This window comes from Durio zibethinus, chromosome 1 (genome assembly GCF_047325235.1).
Source record: "Durio zibethinus cultivar Kanyao isolate XHJ-2024 chromosome 1, ASM4732523v1, whole genome shotgun sequence".
Taxonomy (NCBI): Eukaryota; Viridiplantae; Streptophyta; class Magnoliopsida; order Malvales; family Malvaceae; genus Durio; species Durio zibethinus.
This window is the reverse complement of record NC_143162.1, coordinates 13,485,001-13,512,225: the sequence shown is the minus strand read 5'-3', so window position 1 is coordinate 13,512,225 and position 27,225 is coordinate 13,485,001. Positions and strand designations below refer to the sequence as shown.

Here is a 27,225-nt window from a genome sequence, read left to right as displayed (position 1 = left end):
GACCCGGTCGATCCTCAGCTTGCGTATTCTACCTCTCTGGCTGGCTTAGTGCTCGCCCGCTTGTTTCGTAGGTTGACTTAGGCATATCGAGTTCATTCCTAGTCTAAGCATTGACCAGACTGAGGGTTGTGGCACCAAGAACCGTAGCAGGATCGACAGCACGCAAAAGGGGACCCGACCGATCCTCAGCTTACGCATTCTGCCTCTCTGGCTGGCTTAATGCCCGCACGCTCATTTCGTAGGTTGACTTAGGCATACGGAGTTCATTCTCAGTCAGGACCAAGGGACGGAGGGCCCCGAGTCATGCCTAACCCGGAGAAGGGCGATGTAAAAAGAAGGAAGGTCGGCGGGGGAAGGGGAGGAGGAAGGGGGAGGGACGAATCGAAGCAACAAAGGGCTAAATCTCAGTGGATCATGGCAGTAAGGCCACTCTACCACTTATAATACCCCATCATGTATTTAAGTCATCTACAAAGGATTCTACCCTCTGTTCGGTGGGAATTGAGCTCTAAGGAGGCCCGTACGGCTCATCCATCACGGGGGCTGCACCTACGACACGTGCCCTTAGGGGCCATGGGCCCCTACTACGAGTCAACAATCGGGCGATGGGCACGCGCATCACTTCTAGCCCAGATTCTGACTTAGAGGCGTTTAATCATAATCCAACGCATGGTAGCTTCATGCCATTGGCTTTTCAACCAAATGCGATGACCAATTATGTGAATCAATGGTTCCTCTCGTACTAGGTTGAATTACTATCATGCCATCACCATCAGTAGGGTAAAACTAACCTGTCTCATGATAGTCTAAACCCAGCTCATGTTCCCTATTGGTGGGTGAACAATCCAACACTTGGTGAATTCTACTTCACAATGATAGGAAAAGCCGACATCGAAGGATAAAAAAGCAACATCACTATGAACGCTTGGCTGCCACAAACCGATTATCCCTATGGAAACTTTTCTGACACCTCTAGCTTCAAATCTCGAAGGTCTAAAGGATCGATAGGCCACACTTTCACGGTTCATATTCATACTGGAAATCAAAATCAAATGAGCTTTTACCCTTTTATTCTACACGAGATTTTTGTTCTAGTTGAGCTCATCTTAGGACACCTGCATTATCTTTTAACAGATGTGCCACCTCAGCCAAACTCTCCACCTGACAATGTCTTTCACCCGGATCGATCGGCCGAAACTGACCTTGGGTCTAAAAGAAAGGGTCGTGCCCCACCTTCGATTCACGGAATAAGTAAAATAACATTAAAAGTAGTGGTATTTCAATTTTGCCCGGGGGCTCCCACTTATCCTACACCTCTCAAGTCATTTCACAAAGTCGGACTAGAGTCAAGCTCAACAGGGTCTTCTTTCTCCGCTGATTCCACCAAGCCTGTTCCCTTGGCTGTGGTTTCGCTAGTAGTAGACAGGGACAGTGGGAATCTCGTTAATCCATTCATGCGCGACACTAATTAGATGATGAGGCATTTGGCTACCTTAAGAGAGTCATAGTTACTTTCGCCATTTACCCGCGCTTGGTTGAATTTCTTCACTTTGACATTCAGAGCACTGGGCAGAAATCACATTGTGTGAGCATCCGCAAGGACCATCACCAATGCTTTGTTTTAATTAAACAGTTGGATTCCCCTTGTCCATACCAATTCTTAATTGACTGTTAGTCGCCTTGGAAAGGCCCTGGTGGGAGCCTTTCCCAATCTGTCACCCGATCGAAACACGACGACCCATTCTCGTCATGGGAACAGCTCGAACAGTGCACCGACAGTCGACGGGTTCGAGACTGAGACCTCTATGCCCAACCCTCAGAGCCAATCCTTTTCTCAAGGTTGCGGATCTATTTTGCTGACTTCTCTTGCCTACATTGTTCCATCGACCAGAGGCTATTCACCTTGGAGACCTAATGCGATTATGAGTACGACCGGGCACGGACGGCACTCAGTCCTTCAGATTTTCAAGGGCCACCGGGGGCATATCGGACACCACGCGACCTCTGGTTGAGCCGTTTCCAGGGTGGGCGGGCCGTTAAATAGAAAAGATAACTCTTCTCGAGGCCCCCACCGATGTCTCCAGACTCCCTAACATTGCAGTCAGTCGTCGCATCCTGGTTTAGGAATTTTAACCCGATTTCCTTTCGAAGCTCTCACGGGTTGCTCTATCGAACGGGCTTTCCCTGTCTCTTAGGATCTACTAACCCATGTGCAAGTGCCGTTCACATGGAACCTTTCCCCTTTTCAGCCTTCAAAGTTTTCATTTGAATATTTGCTACTACCACTAAGATCTACATCGATGATCGTTTCGTGTGGGCTCGTGCCCCGGGTTTTACAATGACTGTCATGCCCTCCTACTCATTCGAGGCTTGGCCCTTGCCCCGACGACTGGGTATAGGTGTCGCGTTTAAGCTCCATCCATTTTCGAGGCTAGTTGATTCGACAGGTGAGTTGTTACACACTCCTTAGCGGATTTTGACTTCCATGACCATCGTCTTGCTGTCTTAATCAACCAACACCATTTTATGGGTTCTGTGTTAGCGTGTACTTGGGCACCGTAACTCAACTTTCAGTTCATCTTGCATCACCAGTTCTGCTTACCAAAAATGGCCCACTTGGAGCTCTCGATTCCGTGGCATGGCTCAACAAAGCAGCCGCATCATCCTACCTATTTAAAGTTTGAGAATAGTTTGAGGGCATTGCACTCTCGATGCCTCTAATCATTGGCTTTACCCGATAGAACTCACTGGGGGCTCCAGCTATCCTAAGGGAAACTTCGAAGGGAACCAGCTACTAGACGGTTCGATTAGTCTCTAGCCCCTATACCCAAGTCCAAGGAATGATTTGCACATCAGTATCACTGCAGGCCTCCACTAGAGTTTCCTCTGGCTTTGCCCTGCTCAGGCATAGTTCACCATCTTTCAGGTCTCGACGAGCATGCTTGCACTCAAACCCTTCTCAGAAGATCAAGGTTGGTCGATAGTGCACCCGTGAGGGATCCTGCCAATCAGTTTCCTTGTGCTTTATGAGTTTCTTGGCCCATTGACTCACATGCATGTCATACTCTTTGGTTCATGTTTCAAGACGGGTTGGATGGAGAGCCCACAAGTCGATGCCAGGAGCACACGGTGTCGAGGCACATCGAGACAGCGCCTGCTGCATTCCATGATCATGATGAAGACGTCTCTGCGGGCACATTGAAAGCTCAGGCTTGGCCACCATCGTGACCCGCAGCGGTCCACACCTCGAGCCAATCGGTGGACCGACTCTTGTCATTCTACATCCGATCAGGGCGCATCATCAGTCACTATCCGTTTCCCTTCCAACAATTTCAAGTACTCTTTGACTCTTTTTTCAAAGTCCTTTTCATCTTTCCCTTGCGGTACTTGTTCGCTATCAGTTTCTCGCCCGTATTCAGCCTTGGATAGAATTTATCGCCCGATTCGGGCTGTATTCCCAAACAACTCGACTCGTTGACAGCATCTCATGCTACGATAGAGTCCAGGCACAATAGGGCTCTCACCCTCTCCGGTGCCCCTTTGCAGGGGACTTGGGCCTAGTTCACCGCTGAGGACACTTCTCCAGACTACAATTCAGACGTCAGGGGCACCCGATTCTCAAGCTGGGCTCTTCTCGGTTCACTCACCGTTACTAGGGGAATCCTGGTAAGTTTCTTTTCCTCTGCTTATTGATATGCTTAAACTCAGCGGGTGATCCTGCTTGACTTGGGGTCGCGTTCCGAGCATAGATCGAGCGATGCAGGGGGTCTGATGGGGTTCGAGTGGACAAAGAGCATGCGTCACTGGGGACGAGGAACGCCGGGAGCTCTACCACCGACGGTCACGACGCTGTCATTGTCGGGGACTCACTTTTGGGCCAACCACATCCAATGGGATCATGGGAGGCCATCTTTCGCCCGCCCCCTTCCCCCGAAGCTCAATGGTGAGGGTTTGAGGGGGGCAACGGTGCATGACACCCAGGCAGGTGTGCCCTCAGCCTAATGGCTTCAGGTGTAACTTATGTTCAAAGACTCGATGGTTCACGAGATTTTGCAATTCACACCAAGTATCATATTTCGCTACGTTCTTCATCGATATGAGAGCCAAGATATCCGTTACCGAGAGTCGTTTCATTTTTTTACGACAAAAGGAGTCACGACGCCTCCCATTTTCGTTTCAGTTCCTTGGCATAATTCACGTCGGGGTTTCGTTATTCGACAGTGAACGAGATGATGTCGATCATTTTGCCCGCCTGGTAGCGGGGATGAAGTGATCATCTCACTCGTCCAGGGATGAAAGGGGCTCGAGGCATGGGGGCACCATCATCCCCTCGATGTTTTGTTAACGCGTCTACGGGTAGTCCGTCGAGTGGGGTTTCGACAATGATCCTTCCACAGGTTCACCTATGGAAATCATGTTATGACTTCTCTATCCTCTAAATGATAAGGTCAAGTGGACTTCTCGTGACGTCGCGGGCGGTAAACCGTCCACATCTTCACTATCCAAACACTTCACCAGACCATTCAATCGGTAGAAGTGACGAGCGGTGTGTACAAAGGGTAGGGACGTAGTCAACGTGAGCTGATGACTCGCGCTTACTAGGAATTCCTCGTTAAAGACCAACAATTGCAATGATCTATCCCCATCATAATGAAATTTTAAAGATTACCCGAGCCTGTCGGTGAAGGCTATAGACTCGTTGAATACATCAGTGTAATGTGTGTGCGTCCCAAAACATCTAAGGGCATCATAGACCTGTTATTGCCTCAAACTTCCTTGGCCTAAGTGGCCATAGTCCCTCTATGAAGCTAGCCATGAAGGATTACCTCCGCGTAGCTAGTTAGCAGGCTGAGGTCTCGTTCATTAATGGAATTAACCAAATAAATTGCTCCACCAACTAAGAACGGCCATACACCACCACGCATAGAATCAAGAAAGAGCTCTCAATCTATCAATCCTTACTATGTCTGGACCTGGTAAGTTTCCTTCTATTGAGTCAAATTAAGCCATAGGCTCCACTCCTCGTGGTGCCCTTCTGTCAATTTCTTTAAGTTTCAGCCTTGCGACCATACTCCCCCCAGAACCCAAAGACTTTGATTTCTCATAAGGTGCCGATGGAGTCCTAAAAGTAACATCCGTTGATCCCTGGTCAACATCATTTATGGTTGAGACTAAGATGGTATATGATCATCTTCGAGCACCTAACTTTCATTCTTGATTAATGAAAACATCCTTGGAAAATGCTTTCGTAGTTGTTCATCTTTCATAAATCCAAGAATTTCACCTCTGACTATGAAATACGAATGCCCCCGGTTGTCCCTGTTAATCATTACTATGATCTCAAAGGCTAACACAATAGGATCGAAATCCTATGATGTTATCCCATGCTAATGTATACAAGCGTAGGCCTACTTTGAGTACTCTAATTTCTTCAAAGTAACAATGCCAGAGGAACAACCCGGGCAATTAAGTCCAGGAGCACATCACCGATAATAGGGACGAGTAAACCGGTGCTCACCGTGAGGTGAACCGGATGACCCATCCCTAGTTTTAACTATGAGCTTTTTAACTGCAACAACTTAAATATACACTATTAGAGTTGGAATTACCGTGGCTGCTGGCACCAGACTTGCCCTTCAATGGATCCTCGTTAAGGGAATTAGATTGTACTCATTCTAATTACCAAAATCATAGAGCTCGATATTGTTATTTATTGTCACTACCTCTCTGTGTCAGGATTGGGTAATTTACGGCCTGCTACCTTCCTTGGATGTGGTAGCCGTTTCTCAGGCTCCCTCTCTGGAATCGAACCCTAATTCTTCATCACCCGTCACCACCATAGTAGGCCACTATCCTACCATCAAAAGTTGATAGGGCAGAAATTTGAATGATGCATCACCGGCACAAAGGCTGTGCAATCCTTTGAGTTATCATGAATCATCAGAGCAACGAGCATAGCCCGGGTCAACCTTTTATCTAATAAATGCATCCCTTTTAGAAGTCAAGGTTTGTTGCACGTATTAGCTCTAGAATTACTATGATTATTCGAGTAGTAGATACCATCAAACAAATTATAACTAATTTAATGAGTCATTCACAGTTTCACAATCTGAATTAGTTCATACTTACACATGCATGGCTTAATCTTTGAGACAAGCATATGACTACTGGCAGGATCAACCAAGTAGCATTCTTTCAGGACGTTGGCACCGCGTAGGCCTCGACGCACTGACCAAGCGACAGAGAGAACCCAACGTGGAGCACAAGCGTCATGCGTGTCGAGCACATGAAATGTATAGCATCAGACGAATGGGGGTCGAGAGCCCACACCTGCTAAACGTTCTACATCTGAGAGCATGATCAAACACCGGTGCACCAATGCGGCCATGAAGGATTGGGTGGCGTCCTTGGGACACCAACCATAATTGACGTCTGAAATGTAGTCCCTCAAGACACGAGACGGATAAGGGATGGCGAGACATTCGGTTTCCATCGATTCAGGTATGCAGTACAGGATCCCGATCGCACTTCCAGGGTACGATGACCACATGGGGGGAGATTAAAGAGGATGATGGGTAAACAGTTTGATGCATCGAGCACGAAGCCTGCCAATACGCACAACCATAGCACCACTCATATGCTCATTGCGTACAAGTGGCAGCATCCATGTGCACCGGTCCACAACCCACTCGATCGATTACTCGATGAGCGAGCGGAGGAAAAAATGTGCAAGGCCATGCCACAACTACTTGGCATGGGAAAAACACAAGCAAGGGCCATGAGTCTACTGGGGCCATTCGACAGGCAACAACAGCACGATACCACCAATGATTGGCCTGGCCGAGACCGCACGTGCGAGCTCTGCTGACACCACCCCAAGGGGATGTTGCTTGATTCAGGGACTTGTTCCTGAGGTCTTGGGTAGCATCGACTATGTGCATAGCCTCGTTAAGGCCAAGACATTTTTGTAGGTGACGAGAAGGAACCACGAGATCGTCAAATTTTGAAAGACTTGGCCGGGCCAAGCCTGTAACTGCAGCTTCTGCTTGCACCACCCTAGGGAGCCATTACTCGATTCGGGGACTTGGTCTGGGGTCTAGGGCAGCATCCGCTGGGCGTATGGGCTCAAGCTCAACTCCCCATTTTCACATGCATGCCAACTGGTCGAGGTCATGGGCGCTTGCCGATCACCAGAGCAACCAATCATCAGACAAAATGATCCAAAGGCATGCACGCCCTATATTTCACTCGAGGGACGTTGCCCTAGGTGTATGCAATGAGAGGCCCATCACGCACACCTACTCCCCCTGTGGGGGGGAGAGGGGTGTCGGACCACCACCCCCTAAAGAGTGTTAGAGATTTTACAGATATAGTACTAGTAGACCTTAAAGTCTCTGAAACAGGGACACTTTTTTCAAATAGGCATATCCTGCACTGAGGGTGAGCAGGTGCCGATGGTGATCGTAGCATGTGCCCGCACTAAAGGCCAGTGCGTGACAATTGTGTTAAATGCGACTGCCTGAACCAAGGGCCATCTTTTGCCTATGCTGATTGAGGTAGGTGCTCACACCATTTTCAGCTTGTGTGCATGCTGATTGAGGCATGCATGCACCGATTGTGGTCGAGGCATCTACCCGTACCAAGGCCTAGCACGTGTCGATGGTGTTCGAGGCAACCACCCACACTAGGGGCCATCTTTTACCGATGCTGATCGAGGCATGGCATGTACCAATAGTGATCAAGGTAAGTACCCACACCAAGGGCCGGCTTGTGCCGATGGTAGTTAAGGCATGTGCCCATACCAAGGCCCAGCATGTGCCGATGGTGTTCGAGGCAACCACCCTCATCGAGGGCCATCTTCTACCGATGGTGATCGAAGCAATCACCCACACCAAGGCCCAGTATGTACTGATGGTGTTTGATGCAACCACCCACACCAAGGGCCATCTTCTACCAATGGTGGTTGAGGTAAGTACCCGCACCAAGGGTCGACTTATACCGATGGTGCTCGAGGCAATCGTCCGCACCAAGGCCGAGCATCTGCCGATGGTGTTCAAGGCAATCGCATGTATCAGGGACCATCTTCTATCGATGCTGATTAAGGTATGGCACATGCCGATGGTGGTCCAAGCAAGTGCCCATACCAATGGCCAGCTTGTGATGATGGTGGTCGAGGCATGTGCCCTCACCAAGGCCCAACACGTGCCGATGGTGCTCGAGACAACCGTCCGCACCAAGGGCCATCTTCTGCCGATGCTCATCGAGGCATGCATGTGTCGATGGTGGTTGAGGCAAGTGCCTGTTCCAAGGGCCAGCTTCTGTCGATGGCGGTCGAGACAAGTGCCCGTATCAAAGGGTAGCCTATGTCGATGATGGTCGATGCATGTGCCATCACCATGCGCCATCATGTGCCGTTGATGGTCGAGGCCTTGGCTGAAGTTTGATTTTGAGCCAAGATGCCCATGTTGGGCTCGAGCATGTGCTGGTGTTACATTTTTTTTACCTGGGGCACCATCATCGGAGCATCATCGGAGAACCTGACCGACGGCATTAGGGGTTTCGATGATTGGGGGTCCAGGGGGTGTGTGCACATGATGTGCAATGGGTGCTTGTACTTGGCCTTATATTGGCCTCCTGTCCCTCAATAAACCTTGACAACTCACAGACCCTTAAAGAGCATATGAGATTTTATAGGTTTGCTGCCAGTAACGATTCAAGTGTCTAAAATGGGGACACTTTTTTCAAATGGCCACAAAATCTTCTACACTTTGAGTTTTTAGGTGAATGTCTTTTTACATGCCAACAAAAATACAAGGATCAGGTGTATCAAATTTGGGGCCAAAACTTCTTCCAAAAAAACTTTCAAAAATCTCAAACCATAAAAAATTTCAAAAATCATAAAAAATAGAAAATGAGTCATCTTGCCATGAAACTTCACATGAAGGCTTAGGGGACCATTGTATGAATTTACAAGCCATAAAAATTGCATTGGCATTACAAAAATTTGAGGATGTGCCTAAACCCACCTACCACCCTATCGTGGCACGCATGCTGCTCGGCCCAGGCTCAGGACACCAGCGTGTGGTGTGTGGGTGCTGGGGAGTGCTCATATGAATTCACAGGCCATAAAAATGGCATTGGCATGATAGAAATATAAAGATGTGCCTAAACCCACCTACCACCCAGTCGTGGCGCTCATTGGTGCTCGGTCCGGGCTCAGGACACCTGTGCGTGGTGTGCGGGCGTTGAGGAGTGCTCATATGAATTCGTGGACCATTCAATTGGTAGGAGCAATGGGCGGTGTGTACAAAAGGTAGGGACGTAGTCAACGTGAGCTGATGACTCACACTTATCTCTCTTTTTTCGCATGCACGCCAATCGGTTGAGGCATGCACGCCCTGTATTTTGGTTAAAAGGCATGCACACCCTATATTTTGGTCGAGGGAGGTTGCCCTGGGTGTACGTAATGGAGGCCCATCATGCACACCTACTTCCCCTGTGAGGGGAAGAGAGGGTACCGGACCATCACCCCCTAAAAAGTATTAGAGATTTTGTAGCAGTAGACCTTAAAGTGTCTGAAAATGGGGATACTTTTTCCAAATAGGCATATCCCACATCGAGGGTGAGTAGGTGCCAATGGTGGTCAAGGCATGTGCCCGTACCAAAGGCCAACGCGTGGCGATGGTGTTCGATGCGACTGCCTGCACTAAGGGCCATCTTCTGCCTATGCTGATCGAGGTAGGTGCCTGCTATCATGAACCTAAGGAAGAGTCCTAAATCTCACATCGAACATAATAAGAGGGTCACTGGGGTATAAAAGGGTTCACACCACCTCTTCCTTGTGAGGTAGCTTTTATAGGACAAAACCATGAAGCCAAATAGTTAAAGCGAATAATACCTCATAAGGGTGTGAACCGTGGTAGGTAGGTTGATCTAGGACACCGGATGAATGGATGCATAGGTCCCAAAGTTGCGTAGGTTCAGAGCTTAAGTCTCAACCCGTGACAAGTGGTATCAAAGCCAGCCCTAAACCGTTCGATCCACGCCAAGTACCTCGAGGTAGGTAGGCAGGGCGGCCAGCCTCAGTGATGAGGGCGTCATGAGGTTGGGTGGGGGAAAATGTCATGCCCTAGGTGGGTGCATCAGGCACATTAGGTGCACCAGCATGCGAGCCAAAGGTTGAGGCCCGCACACTAGGCACTTTGGTGGGTATTTGCGCGCAAGGCCTAGGAGACGAAGCCAAAACGCCCGCCCAGCTTGCATGCCAGCCCGTGAGGCCAAGGCCTGGCCAGCAGGCTACCCGTACCACATCTAAAAGGGCCCAAGGTGGGAGATACACAAGTGAAGCTTCTAGAAGCTTGCAAGATCAGCAAGAGCCTCCTGACAGATTTGGTTGACCCTAAAAATTAGGAGTTAGAATCCTGATTGATTGTAATCTTTGTAATTCCTTGATTTTAGCCTTTATTCTAAGGATATGGCCATTAAGTGTAGCTGGAGCCTCAACTATAAATAAAGGGCTGCTCCACCCTCATTTGTACACCATCAAACACTTCTGTTTCAATGAATACAAAGCATATTTCCAGCATTCTACCTTGTTATCATATTTCTCTTTAACTTGCGTAATCAGCCCTTCCCATTGTTGTAGTGCCCGCACGCTTGTGTTTTAGGCTAACTTAGGCATAAAAAAGGAGATTCCAAGCCTAAGGCCGTATAGATTCTGAGTCTAAGGTCGAAGCCCATGATAGTTGGTATCAGAGCAAGTTTAGTTCTACGTGTTTGTGTTGTGCAGGTTAGATCGTGATTAAGGAGATGGCATCCCAAAGTGATGTTGCTAGCCAACAACCAGAGGCCCAAGAGCAGGGGCGTGGAAGAGGCAGGAAAGCCAGTTTAAGAGATATATGATCTACCATGGATGGTAGGCTAGCTAAGGTGGAGGTGACCATGGGTGACATGAGAGAGAAGCTTGAGGAAATAGAGACTCACATTGCATCGCTAGACTCTATGGGAAAGGAGATCTAAGGTGAGCTACAAGCTGCTCTCAATAAAGGCATGGACGTGATCACCCAAAGGAATGAGGCCTTGGAGGTTGAAGTGCTAACCTTGTGCAATGGCATGGAGGCCATGCGCCAGCGGATGGAGGAGCTTGCCAGCGAGCTTGTTGCTTGCAAGACTGCCATTGGGAATGGCATGTTTGCTGGAGTGTCTAAGTCCAAGATGGATGTCCCTAAGCCTAAAGAGTTTAAGGGAACAAGGGTGGCCAAGGAAGTAGACAACTACCTATGGGGTATGGAGCAATATTTCCAGGCCATGGGCATGCAAGATGAGACAATAAAGGTAAGCACTGCTGCTATGTATCTCACTGATGTAGCCTTGTTGTGGTGGAGGCATAGGTGTGATGATGTTAGGCGTGGGAGCGCCAAGATTGGAACCTGGGCAGACTTTCAAAAAGAGTTCAAAGAGCAATTTTACATAGAGTATGCTGATGATGAGACACAGGCAAAGTTACACAGGCTGAGCCAGCAAGGGGACATAAGAAAGTATGTCTAAAAATTCTTTGAACTGATGCTACAGATCTCAGATCTAAGTGAGAAGGATGCCTTATTTGCTTTCATGGATGGGCTGAAGTCGTGGGTGAAGCATGAGCTACAATGCAGGGGAGTTCATGACTTGGCTAAAGCCATGATTACTGCTGAGTCCTTGATAAAGTTTAAGCCTTTGAACAAGTTCGAGTCTTCCAACCCCAAGGGTAAGGGCAGGGACGATAGGGACCAAAAGAAGTAGTCCAAGAGGAAGGACCATGATCGAGAGTCCAAGGATGGGGACCAAGACCGTTCAACCAAAGATGGCGAGAGGAAGCCACTAGCAAGCAAGTGGAAAGCAAAGGGGGACTGAGAGCCACTAGCATGCTACCTATGTGGAGGGAGCCACATAGCATGCAATTGCCCACAAAAGGGCAAGCTAGCTACTGTAGACAAGGAGTCTGATGAGGAGCCAGAGTTAGGGGCCACGAAGCTTGGGTCGTTGGTGCTCAATGCTATCCAGAGTAAGGGGAGTCGTAAGCCAAATGGCTTGATGTTTACGAATTTGATGGTTGCGGTCAGGAGGTGAGTGCACTGGTGGACTTAGGTGCCTCACATCTTTTTATTTCAGGTGATGGAGCCCAGAAGCTTAGACTAAAGGTGCAGAAAGGGACTGGTACCATTAAAATGGTGAACTCCAAGGAGGTTCCAGCCATTGGAGTAGCACGGGGAGTGGAGTTATAGCTTGGAGACTGGAAAGGCAAGGAGACCATAGAGGTAATACCCCTTGATGACTATGAGTTTGTGATTGGGTTGGATTTCCTTGTTCGGCTTAACACCCTCCTTATGCCTTTTGCCAATTATATTTGCATCTTGGATACATGGTGCCAATGCCTAGTACCATTGAGGAGAGGGTCTGGGGTTGGGTCGTGGGTGGTGTCAACCATCCAATTTGCTAAGGTAGTAAGCAAAGAAGAAGACACCTTCTTGGTAGCCCTGAAGTATGAAGAACCAAAGAAGAAGGAGACTGAGTCACCCTTAGAGGTGTTAAAGGTGTTAAAGACCTTTAGTGATGTGGTGCCCGCAAAGCTGCCTAGCCAGCTACCACATAAGAGGAAGGTAGACCACAAGATCAAGCTGGTGTCCGAGGCCAAGTTACCAGCTAGACCCCCTTACCAAAAGTTGCCACCAGAGTTGGAGGGACATCCAGTCGCATTCGAGAGCAGGAAGCTGAACGAGACTGAGCATAAGTACACGGTCCAAAAGAAGGAGATAACCGTAGTGGTACACTGCTTGTGCACTTAACACCATTACCTGATGGGTCAAGGTTCATGGTCAGGACAGACAATGTGGCGACCAACTACTTCCAGATGCAAAAGAAGCTGTCCCCCAAGCAGGCGAGATGGTAAGATTTTTTTACAGAAATTGATTTCTAGATAGAGTACAAGCTGAGCAAGTGAACCTAATGGCAGATGCCCTGAGCAGGAAGGCTAACCTTGCTGCTATTAGCCAACCAGAGGGGTCACTAGTGTCGCGTATCAAGGAGGGACTTGCATATGATCCTATAGCCAAGACTCTTATAAAGTACGCCCAGTAAGGTAAGACTAGGCGGTTTTAGGTGCAGAATGGTTTGTTGTACACCATGGGCAATAGACTGTTTATGCTGTAACTTGGGAAGCTCCGCAAGGAAGTTTTGCAAGAGTGCCATGATTCAAGATAGGCTAGACACCTAGGAGTGAGCCGTACCTAGGCACTGATCAAGGATTGGTACTACTGGCTGCACATGAAGGACAATGTGGAGGCCTATGTGAAGACTTATCTTGTGTGCCAACAAGACAAGGTGGAGCTCAAGAAATCAGGCGATCTCTTAGAGCCATTGCCAATGCCAGAGCGACCATAGGAGAGTGTTTCTCTAGACTTTATAGTCGGTCTACCCGAAACAGAGGGGTTTGGAAGCATCATGGTAGTGGTGGACAGGTTTTCCAGCAACCAAGGAGTGCCCAGCCGAGGAGGTAGCTTGATTGTTCTTGAAGAACATGGTTAAGTATTGGAGAGTGCCGAGGACCATTGTTAGTGATCGAAACGGGTGTTTCACGGGTAGGTTCTGGACTAAGTTGTTCAAGCTGTTGGGGTCAGACTTGAACTTTTCCACCAGCATGCATCCACAGACCGATGGGCAGACTGAGCGTGTGAAAGGACTATTGGAGGTCTACCTCAGGCACTATATGAGTGCCACACAAAGAGACTGGCCAAAGCTACTAGATGTTGCACAGTTTTGCTACAACTTGCAAAGGAACGAGGCAACGAACCAGAGCCCATTTGAGGTTGTAATAGGGCAACAACCACTAACACCCAGTTCGATTGCCATAGGTTATATAGGGTCGAATCTAGCAGCATACAAGTTTGCCAAGGCATGGCAAGAGCAAACTGACTTGGCCAGAGTTTGTCTACACAAGGCGGCAAAGAGGTTGAAGAAGTGGGCAGACCAGAATAGGCGGGATGTATAATTCTAGGTTAGAGACTTGGTGTTGGTGAAGCTGCATCCCATTGTACGCTAGAGGGGGCTGCACAAAGGCCTAGTACGGAGGTATGAGGGACCCTTCCAAGTACTCAAGAGGGTAAGCAAGGTTGCCTACAAGCTGGATATGCCAACCAAGTCAAGGGTACACCTGGTGTTCCATGTAAGCGTGCTCTGTTCCATGAGGATGGTGGAGATCCAGGATGGGCAAAGTCAAAGTGTACACCATTGGGAGTAAGGGCCTCATATGAGAAGGAGGTCCATAGCATCATAGCTAACCGAGAGGTGAGACGAAAAAACTATCAACCAAGACAAGAGTACTTGGTGTACTGAAAGAGACTTCCAGACAGTGAGGTGAGCTAGGAACCAACAGAGGACTTATGGTAGTTTAGGGACCAGATCAGGTAGTACCATGTAGAAGATGCAACGAAGGTGTTGCGCAATTAGGTGGGGGAGAATGTCATGCCCTGAACAGGTGCGCCAGGCACATTAGGTGCACCAGCACATGAGCCAAAGGTTGAGGCCCACACACCAAGCGCGCTGGCGGGTATTTACGTACAAGGCCTAGGAGACGAGGCCAAAACACCCGCCCAACTTACAGGCCAGCCCGTGAGGCCAATGCCTAGCTAGCAGGCTGCTTGCACCACATCTAGAGGGGCCTAAGGTGGGAGATACGCAAGTAAGGCTTCTGAAAGCTTGCAGGATCAGCATGAGCCTCTTGACAGATTTGGTTGACCCTAGAAATTAGGAGTTAGAATCCTGATTGATTATAATCTTTGTAATCCCTTGATTTTAGCCTTTATTCTAGGGATATTGCCATTAAGTGTAGCTGAAGCCTCAACTATAAATAGAGGGTTACTCCACCCTCATTTGTACACCATCAAACACTTCTGTTCAATGAATACAGAGCATATTTCCAGCATTTTGCCTTATTATCCTGTTTCTTTTTAACTTGCGTAATCAGCCCTTCCCATTGTTCTAGTGCCCGCACGCTTGTGTTTTAGGTTGACTTAGGCATAAAGGAGGAGATTCCAAGCCTTAAGCCTCACGCATTCTGAGTCTAAGGTCAAAGCCCATGACACCCGTACTGGTTCCAACTTGTGCACATGTTGATTAAGGCATGCATGCGCTGATGGTGGTCGACGCATCTGCCCGCACCAAGGCCCAGCAAGTGCCAATGGTGTTCGAGGCAACCGCCCACACCAGGGGCCATATTCTATCGATGCTGATTGAGGCATGGCACGTGTCGATGGTGATCAAGGCACGTGCTGATGGTGATCGAGGCAAGTGCCTGCACCAAGGGCTGACTTGTGCCAATGGTGGTCAAGGCATGTGCCCGCACCAAGGCCCAACATGTGCCGATAGTGTTCGATGCAACCACCCGCACTAGAGGCCATCTTCTATCGATGGTGGTCAAGGCAAGTGCCTGCACCAAAGGCTGACTTGTGTCGATGGTGCTCGAGGCAACCGCCCACACCAAGGCCCAGCATGTGTCGATAGTGTTCGAGGCAATCGCACGCACCAGGGATCATCTTCTACTGATGCTGAACGAGGCATGGCACATGTCGATGGTGGTCCAGACAAGTGCCCGTACCAATGGCCAGCTTGTGACGATGGTGGTCAAGCCATGTGCCCTTACCAAGGCACAACACATGCCGATGGTGCTCAAGGCAACTGTCCGTACCAAGGGCCATCTTTTATCGATGCTCATCAAGGCATGCATGTGTTGATGGTGGTCGAGGCAAGTGCCTGTTCCAAGGGCCAGCTTGTGTCGATGGCGGTTGAGACAAGTGCCCGTACCAAATGGTAGCTTATGCCGATGATGGTCGATGCATGTGCCATCACCATGCACCATCATGTGCCGTCACCATGCACCATCATGTGCCGTTGATGGTTGAGGCCTTGGCCAAAGTTTGATTTTGAGCCATGGTGCACATGTTGGGCTCGGGGCACGTGCTGGTGCAGCATTTTTTTTGCCCGGGGCACCATCACCGAAGCATCGTCAGAGAACCTGACTGGCGGCATTGGGGGTTCCGACAATTGGGGGTCCGGGGGGTGTGCGCACATGATGTGTGATGGGTGCTTGTACTTGGCCCTTATTTGGCCCCCTATCCCTCAACAAACCTCGACAACTCACACCCCCTTAAAGAGCATATGAGATTTTACAAACCTACAACATGTGCCCTCGGGGGCCATGGGCCCCTACTACGGGTCAGCAATCAGGCGGCGGGCGTGCACGCCGCTTCTAGCTCGGATTTTGACTTAGAGGCATTCAGTCATAATCCAGTGCAAGGTAGCTTCGCACCACTGGCTTTTCAACCAAGTGCGATGACCAATTGTGCGAATCAACGGTTCTTCTCATACTAGGTTGAATTACTATCGTAATGTAGCCATCAGTAGGGTAAAACTAACCTGTCTCACGACGATCTAAACTCGGCTCACGTTCCCTATTGGTGGGTGAACAATCCAACACTTGGTGAATTCTACTTCACAATGATAGGAAGAGCCGACATCGAAGGATAAAAAAGCAACGTCGCTATGAACGCTTGGCTGCCACAAGCCAGTTATCCTTGTGGTAACTTTTTTGACACCTTTAGCTTCAATTCGGAAGGTTTAAAGGATCGATAGGCCACGCTTTCATGATTCGTATTCGTACTGGAAATCAGAATCAAATGAGCTTTTACCCTTTTGTTCCACATGAGATTTCTATTCTCGTTGAGCTCATCTTAGGACACTTTTATTATCTTTTAACAGATGTGCCACCCCAGCCAAACTCCCTAACTGACAATGTCTTTCGCCCGGATCGACCGGTCGGGCTGACCTTTGGTCCAAAAGAAGGGGTCGTGCCTCACCTTCGATTCATGGAATAAGTAAAAAAAATTTAAAAGTAGTGGTATTTCAATTTTGCCTAGGGGCTCCCACTTATCCTACACCTTTCAAGTCATTTCACAAAGTCAGACTAGAGTCAAGCTCAACAGGGTCTTCTTTTCCTGCTGATTTCGCCAAGCCCATTCCCTTGGCTATGGTTTCGCTGGATAGTAGACAGGGACAGTGGAAATCTCGTTAATCCATTCATGCACATCACTAATTAGATGACAAGGCATTTGACTACCTTAAGAGAGTCATAGTTACTCCCACGTTTAACCGCGCTTGGTTGAATTTTTTCACTTTGACATTCAGAGCACTGGGTAGAAATCACATTGTGTGAGCATCCGCAGGGACCATCGTAATGCTTTGTTTTAATTAAACAATCAAATTCCCCTTGTCAGTACCAGTTTTGAGTCGACTATTCATTACTCGGGGAAGGCCCCCAAAGGAGCCATTCCCAATCTATCCCTCGGTCGACACGTAATGACCCACTCTTGCCACGAAAGCAGCTCGAGCAATGCACTAGCAGCTGACGAGTTCGGGACTGAGACCCCATGCCCAGCCCTCAGAGCCAATCCTTTTCTCGAGGTTACGGATCCATTTTGTCGACTTCCCTTACCTACATTGTTCCATCGACCAGGGGCTATTCACCTTGGAGACCTGATACGGTTATGAGTATGACTGGGCATAGACAGCACTCGGTCCTCTGAATTTTCAAGGGCCGTCGAGGGTGCACCGGACACCACGTGACGTGCGATGCTCTTCCGACCACTGGACCCTACCTCTGAGGGTGTGAGGCCCTCGGACTGCCTAATGTTGCCGTCAGCTGTCGCGTCCCGATTCAGGAATTTTAACTCGATTCCCTTTGAAGCTTGCACGGGATGCACTGTCGGATGGGCTTCCCCCGTCTCTTAGGATCGACTAACCCATGTGCAAGTACAGTTCACATGGAACCTTTCCCCTCTTCGACCTTCAAAGTTCTCATTTGAATATTTGCTACTACCACCAAGATCTGCACCGACAGTCACTTCACCCAGGCTCACACCCCAGGTTTTACGACGACCGTAGTTCCCTCCTACTCATCGGGGCCTGGCCCTTGCCCCGACGATCGGGTATAAGTTGCGTGCTTAAGCACCATCCATTTTTGGGGCTAGTTGATTTGGCAGGTGAGTTGTTACACACTCTTTAGCGGATTTTGACTTCCATGACCACCATCCTGCTATCTTAATCAAACAACACCCTTTGTGGGTTTTGGGTTAGCGTGCAGTTGGGCACCGTAACCCAGCTTCTGGTTCATCCCGCATCCCTAGTTCTGCTTGCCAAAAATGGCCCACTTGGAGCTCTCGATTCTGTGGCATTGCTTAACAAAGCAGCCACGCTGTCCTACCTATTTAAAGTTTGATAATAGGTCGAGGGCGTTGCGCCCCCGATGCCTCTAATCATTTTCCACTATCCTACCATCGAAAGTTGATAGGGCAGAAATTTGAATGATGCGTCATCGGCACAAAGGTCGTGCGATCCGTCGAGTTATCATGAATCATTAGAGCAATGGGCATAGCCCGCATCGACCTTTTATCTAATAATGCATCTCTTCCAGAAGTCGAGGTTTGTTGCACGTATTAGCTCTAGAATTACTACGGTTATCTGAGTAGTAGATACCATCAAACAAACTATAATTGATTTAATGAGCCATTCGCAGTTTCACAGTCTAAATTAGTTCATACATACACATGCATGGCTTAATCTTTGAGACAAGCATATGAGTACTGGCAGGATCAACCAGGTAGCATTCCTTCAGGACGTTGGCATCGAGTGGGCCTCGACGCAGTGATTGAGCAACGGAGAGAGCCTAACACAGAATGCAAGCATTGTACGTGTTGAGCACGTGAAATGCATACATCAAATGAATGGAGGTCGAGAGCTTGCACCCGTTAAACATTTCGCATTCGAGAGCATGATCGAATACCGATACACCAATATGGCCATGGAGGATTGGGTGGCATGCTTAGGATACCAGCCATGATCGACGTCTGACCCGTAGCCTTTCAGGACATGAGTCGGATAAGGGATGTTGAGACATCCGGTTTCCATCAATTTGGGTTTGAGCACAGGATCCCGATCACACCCTTAGGGTACGATTATCGCATGGGGAGAGATTGAAGAGGACGATGGGTCGACAGTTTGATGCATCGAGCACGGAGCCTACCAACACGCACAACCATAGCATCACTCATATGCCCATTGCGTACAAGTGGCAGCATCCATGCTCGCCGGTCCACAACCCGCCCAATCAATTACTCGACGAGCAAGCGAAAGAAATGACGTGCGAGGCCACGCCACAACCGCTTGGCACGGAAAAAACACAAGCAAAGGCCATGAGTCTATCCTTGCCATCCGACAGGCAAGAATGGCACGATACTACCAATGCTTGGCCTGGTCGAGACCGCACACGCGAGCTCTGTTGTCACCACCCTAGGGGGACGTTGCTTAGGGACTTGTTCCTAGGGTCTTGGGCAGCATCGATTGCGTGCACGGCCTCGTCAAGGCCAAGGCATTTTTATGGTCGATGAGAAGGGACTGCGACATCGTCAAATATCAAAAGACTTGGTCGAGCCAAGCTCGTAACCCCAGCTTTTGCTCACACCACCCCAGGGAGCCGTTGCCCGATTCAGGGATTTGGTCTGAGGTCTAGGGTAGCATCTGCCACATGCACGGGCTCGAGCTCGGCTCTCTTTTTTTACATGCACACCAATCGATCGAGGCCATGGGCACCTGTCGATCACCGAAGCAACCAATCATCGGACAAAATGGTCAGAAAGCATGTACACCTTATATTTCACTCGAGGGACGTTGCCTTGGGTGTACGCAATAGGAGGCCCATCACGCACACCTACTCCCCCGGGGGGAGGGAGAAGAGGTGTCGGACCACCACCCTCTAGAGAGCATTAAAGATTTTACAGATATGCTACCAGTAGACATTAAAGTGTCTGAAACGGGGACACATTTTCCAAATAGGCATATCTGCACCAAGGGTGAGCAAGTGTCGATAGTGGTCGAGACATGTGCCTGCACCAAGGGCCAGTGCGTGCTGATGGTGTTCGATGCGACTGCCCACACCAAGGGCCATCTTCTGCCTATGCTGATTGAGGCAAGTGCTTGCATCGATTCCATCTTGTGCGCATGCTGATTGAGGCATGCATGCATCGAAGGTGGTCGAGGCATCTGCCTGTAGCAAGGCCCAGCACGTACCAATGGTGTTCGAGGCAACCGCCCACACTAAGGCCCATCTTCTATCGATGCTGATCGAGGCATGGCACGTGTTGATGGTGATCGAGTCAAGTGCCCATACCAAGGGCCATATTGTGCCAATGGTGGTCGAGGCATGTGCTCGCACCAAGGCCCAGCATGTGCCGATGGTGTTCCACACAACCGCCCACACTAGGGCTATCTTCTGCAAATGGTGGTCAAGGCAAATGCCCATACCAATGGCCAGCTTGTGCCGATGATGCTTGAGGTAACCGCCCGCACCAAGGCCCAGCATGTACCGATGGTGTTTGAGGCAACCGCATGCACCAGAGACCATCTTCTACCAATGCTGATTGAGGGATGGCACATGCCGATGGTGGTCCAGGCAAGTGCCCATACCAATGGCCAGCATGTGATGATGGTGGTCGAGGCATGTGCCTGCACCAAGGCCTAACACTTGTCGATGGTGCTCGAGGCAACCGCCCGCACCAAGGGCTATCTTTTGCCGATGCTCATCGAGGCATGCATGTGTCGATGGTGGTCAATGCAAGTGCCTATTCCAAGGGCCAGCTTGTGCCAAGGGCAGTCGAGGCAAGTGCCCGTACCGAAGGGCTGTCTGTGCCGATGATGGTCGATGCATGTGCCATCACCATGCGCCATCATGTGCCTTTGATGGTCGAGGCCTTGGTCGAAGTTTGATTTTGAGCCATGGTGCACATATTAGGCTCGAGCATGTGCTGGTGTCGTATTTTTGTTGCTCGAGGCACCATCATCGGAGAACATGACCGGCGGCATTGGGGGTTCTGACAATTGAGGGTCTGGGGGGTGTGTGCACATGATGTGTGATGGGTGCTTGTACTTGGCCCTTATATTGACCCCCTATCCCTCAACAAACCTCGACAACTCACACCCCCTTAAAGAGCATATGAGATTTTACAGGTTTGCTGCCAGTAACCATTTAAGTGTCTGAAATGGGACACGTTTTTAAAATGGCCATAAAATCTTCTACACTACGAGTTTTTAGCTGAAGTTTTTTGAGCATGGCAGAAAAAATACAAGGATAAGACTAAATTTGGGGATAAAACTCCTAAAAAAATTTTAAAAAATCCCAAACCGTAAAAAATTTTAAAAATCGTGAAAAATAGAAAATAAGTCATCTTGCCATGAAACTTCACATGAAGGCTAAGGGGACCATTGTATGAATTTACAAGCCATAAAAATGGCATTGGCATGACAAAAATATGAAGATGTGCGTAAACCCACCTACCACCTGATCGTGGCACGCATGTGCTCAGTCGGGCACAGGACACCTGTACATAGTGTGCAGGCACTGGAGAGTGCTCATATGAATTCAGAGGCCATAAAAATGGCATTGGCATGGCAAAAATATGAAGATGTTCCTGAACCCACCTACCACCTGGTCGTGGCGACCATTTGTGCTCACCTTGGGCTAAGGACACCCACATGTGGTGTGCAGGCATTGGGGAGCACTCATATGAATTCATGGACCACAAAAATGGCTTTGGCACTATAGAAACATGAAGATATCCCTAAACCCACCTACTGCCCGATCATGGTGTACAGGTTGCACGGCCTGGGCCCAGGTGCGGTCGCTTGGAGCATAACCCAGCATGGGCCGGTGATGTTCGAGGGAACTACCTGCACCAAGGTCTAGCATGCACTGATGGTGGCCAAAGCATGTGCTGAGACCAAGGGCTAACATGTCTCGATGGTGGTCAAGGCATGTGCATATGTCACAGTCAGCAAGCAAGTCGGGACTAGCCCAGGGTTATAGTGGGATAGGGTCGACAGTTGGGGGGACTAGGCCTTGAGGCCTACTCGAGGTGTAGGTCACGAGGAACTGGATCAAGACAGTGGTACGGCAGTGATCAGGACTCCAGGGGCTCAGACACGGTGTTAGGTTTGGTAGAATTCAGCCAGGCCCAAGTACGGGTGTTGGTGAGCAGTGCGCGACACGCAATCAGACCGACGTGCAGGCACTGATGATCGAGGTGTGAGCATATGATCAGACCAGAGGTGTCTGAGGCAGTAGCCCACACCAAGTGCTAGTGTCATGCCTTGGGCATGCGCACCATGAGTTGAGGCCTATGCCCCAGTGGCCAAGGGTCGAGCACTGTACGCAGAGGCGGGGGTTCCAGCAATAGTCATTGCTATTGCTGCCCAGACCGCCCGCTCGAAAGTTTGACCTATCTGCGGAACTGGGACCAGGCCCACAACATGCTCGCACCGCATCTAGGTGGTCCCAAAGAGTGGGGCCAAACCAGAACTGTATAGAAAGCCTGCAGGATCTATAGCACATAGAGGGGGATCCAGTCGATCCTCAGCTTGCGTATTCTACCTCTCTGGTTGGCTTAGTGCCCGTACGCTTATTTCGTAGGTTGACTTAGGCATACGGAGTTCATTCTCATCTAAGCTGTAACCAGACCGAGGGTTATGGCAGCAAGAACTGCAGTAAGATCGACAGCACGCAGAGGGGGGACCCAACCGATCCTCAGCTTGCGCATTCCACCTCTGTCGGCTTAGTGCCCGCACACTCATTTCGTAGGTTGACATAGGCATACAGAGTTCATTCTCAATCAGGATTGAGGGACGGAGGGCCCCGGGTAATACCCAACCACGGATGGGGGCGACATAAAAAAAAGGAAGGTCGACGGGGGAAGGGGAGGGGGAGGGGGAGGGGGGAGGGACGAATCAAAGTTACAAAGGGTTGAATCTCAGTGGATCATGGAAGCAAGGCCACTCTGCCACTTACAATGCCCCATCGCATCTTTAAGTCATCTACAAAGGAGTCTACCCGCTGCTCGATGGGAATTGAGCTCCAAGGAGGCCCGCGTGGCTCATCTGCCACGGGGGCTGCACTTACGACACGTGCCCTTGGGGGCCATGGGCCCCTACTATGGGTCAAAAATTGGGCGGCTGGTGCGCACATCGCTTCTAGCCTAAATTTTGACTTAGAGGCATTCAGTTATAATCCAATGCATGATAGCTTTGCGCCACTAGTTTTTCAACTAAGCACGATGACCAATTGTGTGAATCAACGGTTCTTCTCATACTAGGTTGAATTACTATCGCGACCTCACCATCAGTAGGGTAAAACTAACCTATCTCACAATGGTCTAAACCCAGCTCACGTTCCCTATTGGTGGGTGAACAATCTAATACTTGGTGAATTCTACTTCACAATGATAGGAAAAGCCGACATCGATGGATCAAAAAGCAATGTCGCTTTGAACGCTTGGCTGTCACAAGCCAGTTATTCCTATGGTAACTTTTTTGACACCTCTAGCTTCAAATCCCAAAGGTCTAAAAGATTGATAGGCCATGCTTTCACCATTCATATTCATACTAGAAATCAGAATCAAATGAGCTTTTACCCTTTTGTTCCACACGAGATTTCTTTTCTCGTTGAGCTCATCTTAGGACACCTGCGTTATCTTTTAATAGATGTGCCACCCCAGCCAAACTCCCTACCTAATAATGTCTTCCACCTAGATCGATCGACCGAGGCCAGCTTTGGGTCAAAAGAAAGGGTCATGCCCCACCTCTGATTCACGGAATAAGTAAAATAACATTAAAAGTAGTGGTATTTCAATTTCGCCCGAGGGCTCCCACTTATCCTACACCTCTCAAGTCATTTCACAAAGTCAAACTAGAGTCAAGCTCAACAGGGTCATCTTTCCTCGTTGATTCTACCAAGCCCATTCCCTTGGCTGTGGTTTCACTGGATAGTGGATAGGGACAGTGGGAATCTCGTTAATCTACTCATGTGTGTCACTAATTAGATGACGAGGCATTTGGCTACCTTAAGAGAGTCATAGTTACTCTCGCCATTTACCCGCGCATGGTTGAATATCTTCACTTTGACATTCAGAGCACTGCGCAGAAATCACATTGCATGAGCATCCGTAGGGACCATTGCAATGCTTTGTTTTAATTAAACAGTCAGATTCCCCTTGTCCGTACCAATTTTGATTCGACTATTTGGTGCCCTGGGAAGGCCCCCAAAGGAGCTATTCCCAGTCCATCCCCTGATCGACATGCAGTGACCCGCTCTCATTGCAGGAACAGCTCGAGCAGTGCACCGGTAGCCGACAAGTTCAAGACTAAGACCCCTTGCCCAGCCCTCAGAGCCAATCCTTTTCCTGAGGTTACAGATCCATTTTGTCGACTTCCCTTACCTACATTGTTCCATTAACCAAAGGTTGTTCACTTTGGAGACCTAATGCGGTTATGAGTATGATCGGGCATAGACAGCACTCGGTTCTTCAGATTTTGAAGGGCTACCAAGGGCGTACCGGACACCACCCCAGGGAGCCGTTGTCCGATTCAGGGACTTGGTCTGGGGTCTAGGGTAGCATTCGCCGTGTGCACAGGCTCGAGCTTGGCTCTCCTTTTTCGCATGCATGCCAACCAGTCGAGGCTATGGGCGCCTATCGGTCACCGGAGCAACCAATCGTCGAACAAAATGGTCGGAAGGCATGTACGCCCTGTATTTCACTCGAGGGATGTTGCCTTGGGTGCACGCAATGAGAGGCCCATCACACATACCTACTCCTTCCGTGGGGGGAAAAGGGGATGTCAGACCACCATCCCCTAAAGGGCATTATAGATTTTACAGATATGCTACCAGTAGACCTTAAAGTGTTTGAAACAAGGACACTTTTTCCAAACAAGCATATCCTGTACCGATGGTGAGCAGGTGCCGATGGTGGTCGAGGCATGTGGCCTCACCAAGGGCCAGCGCGTGTCGATGGTGTTTGATGTGATTGCCCGCATCGAAGGCCATCTTCTGCCTATGCTGATCGAGGCAGGTGCCTGCATCAATTTCGGCTTGTACGCATGCTGATTGAGGCATACATGCACCGATGGTGGTCAAGGCATCTGCCCGTACCAAGGCCTAGCACATACTGATGGTGTTTGAGGCAACTGCCCACACCGAGGCCCATCTTCTATCGATGCTGATTGAGGCATGGCACGTGCCAATGGTGATCGAGGTAAGCGCCCACACTAAGGGTCGACTTGTGCTGATGCTCATCGAGGGATACATGTGTCGATGCTGTTCGAGGCAACTGCCTATTCCAAGGAATAGCTTGTGCCGATGGTGGTCGAGGCAAGTGCCCGTACGAAAGGGTTGCTTGTATCGATGATGGTCGATGCAAGTGCCATCACCATACATCATCATGTGTCGTTGATGGTCGAGGTATTGGTTGAAGTTTGATTTTGAGCCATGATGTACATGCTGGGCTCGGGCATGTGCTGGTACCACATTTTTTTTGCCGGAGGCACCATTGTCGGAGCATCGTCGGAGAACCTGATCAACGGCATTGGGGTTTCAGCGATTGATGGTCCGGGGGGTGTGCGCACATGATGTACGATGGGTGCTTTGTACTTGGCCCTTATATTGACCCCATATCCCTCAACAAACCTCGACAACTGACACTCCCTTAAAGAGCATATGAGATTTTACAGGTTTGCTGCCAGTAACCATTCAAATGTCTGAAATGGGTACACTTTTTTCAAATGGCCACAAAATCTTCTACACTTCGAGTTTTTAGCTGAATTTTTTTTTTGCATGGCAACAAAAATACAAGGATCAGATCTACCAAATTTGGGGCCAAAAAACATTCTAAAAAAAGTTTAAAACATCCCGAACCATAAAAAATTTCAAAAATCATGAAAAATAGAAAATGAGTCATCTTGCCATGAAACTTCACAGGAAGGCTTCGGGGACCATTGTATGAATTTACAAGCCATAAAAATGGCATTGACATGGTAGAAATATGAAGATGTTCCTAAACCCACCTACCACCCGATCGTGGCACGCCTGTGCTCGACTCGGGCTCAAGACACCTGCAAGTGGTGTATGGGTGCTGGGGAGTGCTCATATGAATTCACAGGCCATAAAAATGGCATTGGCATGGTAGAAATATGAAAATGTTCTTGAACCCACCTACCACCCGATTATGGCGATCATTTGTGCTTGGCCCGGGCTAAGGACACCTGTGCCTAGTGCACGGGCATTGGGGAGCACTCATATGAATTCATGGACCACAAAAATGGTTTTGGCACTGTAGAAATATGAAGATATCCCTGAACCCACCTACTACCCGATCACGGTGTGCAGGGTGCACGACCCCAGTCCAGGTGCGACCACTTGGTGCGTACCCTAACGTAGGCCGATGCTGTTCGAGAGAACTGCTTGAACCAAGGTCCAGCATGCACCGATGGCAGTCGAAGCATGTACCAAGACTAGGGGCCAACATGTCTCGATGGTGGTCGAGGCATGTGCATGTGTCATAGTCAGCAAGCAAACCGAGACTGGCCCTGGGGTTATAGTGGGATAGGGTCCAACAGTTGGGGGGACCAAGCCTTGAGGCCTACTCGAGGTGCAGGACATAGGGAATTGGATCGGGACAATGGTGCGGGTAGTGATCAGGACTCCAGGGGCTCAAACACGGTGTTAGGTTTGGTAGAATTGAGCCAGGCCTAAGTATAGATGTTGGTGAGCGATGCACGGGCACGCAGTTAGACCGATGTGCGGGCACTGATGATCGAGGTACGAGCATACGGTCAGACTAGGGGTGTCCGAGGTAGCAGCCCGTACCAAGTGCCAGTGTCATGCCTTGGGCATGCGCACCAGGAGTTGAGGCCCGTGCCCCAGCGGCCAAGGCTTGAACGTCGTACGTAGAGGCGGGGGTTCCGGCAATAGTCATTGCTATTGCTATCCAGATCGCTCGTCTGAAAGTTTGACTTGTCCACGACACCGAGACCAGGCCCACAACTTGCCCACACTGCATCTAGGTGGTTCTAAAGAGTGGGGTCAGACTAGAACAGTATAGAAAGCCTGCAGGATCTGCAGCACATAGAGGGGGACCCAGCGTATTCTACCTCTTTGGCCAGTTTAGTGCCAGCACGCTTGTTTCATAGGTTGACTTAGGCATACAGAGTTCATTCTCAATCTAAGCTTTGATTGGATCGAGGGTTGTGATAGCAGGAACCGTAGCAAGATCGACAGCACGCAGAGGGGGACCCGACCAATCTTTATCTTACGCA

At 49.4% G+C, this 27,225-nt stretch overlaps 2 non-coding genes and 3 pseudogenes across 2 annotated transcripts; all 5 read right to left on the bottom strand.

The window, feature by feature from the left end:
• Positions 1 to 376: 376 nt before the first annotated feature.
• On the bottom strand, positions 377 to 3,735 carry LOC149520390 (25S ribosomal RNA). The gene has a single exon (XR_016326501.1). It is a non-coding gene; the product is annotated as a 25S ribosomal RNA (ribosomal RNA).
• A 236-nt stretch (positions 3,736 to 3,971) lies between these two features.
• Positions 3,972 to 4,127, bottom strand: LOC149520389 (5.8S ribosomal RNA). Its single transcript, XR_016326532.1, has one exon. It is a non-coding gene; the product is annotated as a 5.8S ribosomal RNA (ribosomal RNA).
• Positions 4,128 to 4,380: 253 nt separating this feature from the next.
• LOC149520388 (18S ribosomal RNA) lies at positions 4,381 to 6,187 on the bottom strand (annotated as a pseudogene).
• Positions 6,188 to 16,265: 10,078 nt separating this feature from the next.
• LOC149520387 (25S ribosomal RNA) lies at positions 16,266 to 17,539 on the bottom strand (annotated as a pseudogene).
• Positions 17,540 to 22,860: 5,321 nt separating this feature from the next.
• On the bottom strand, positions 22,861 to 24,365 carry LOC149520386 (25S ribosomal RNA; annotated as a pseudogene).
• Between the last annotated feature and the right edge of the window lie 2,860 nt (positions 24,366 to 27,225).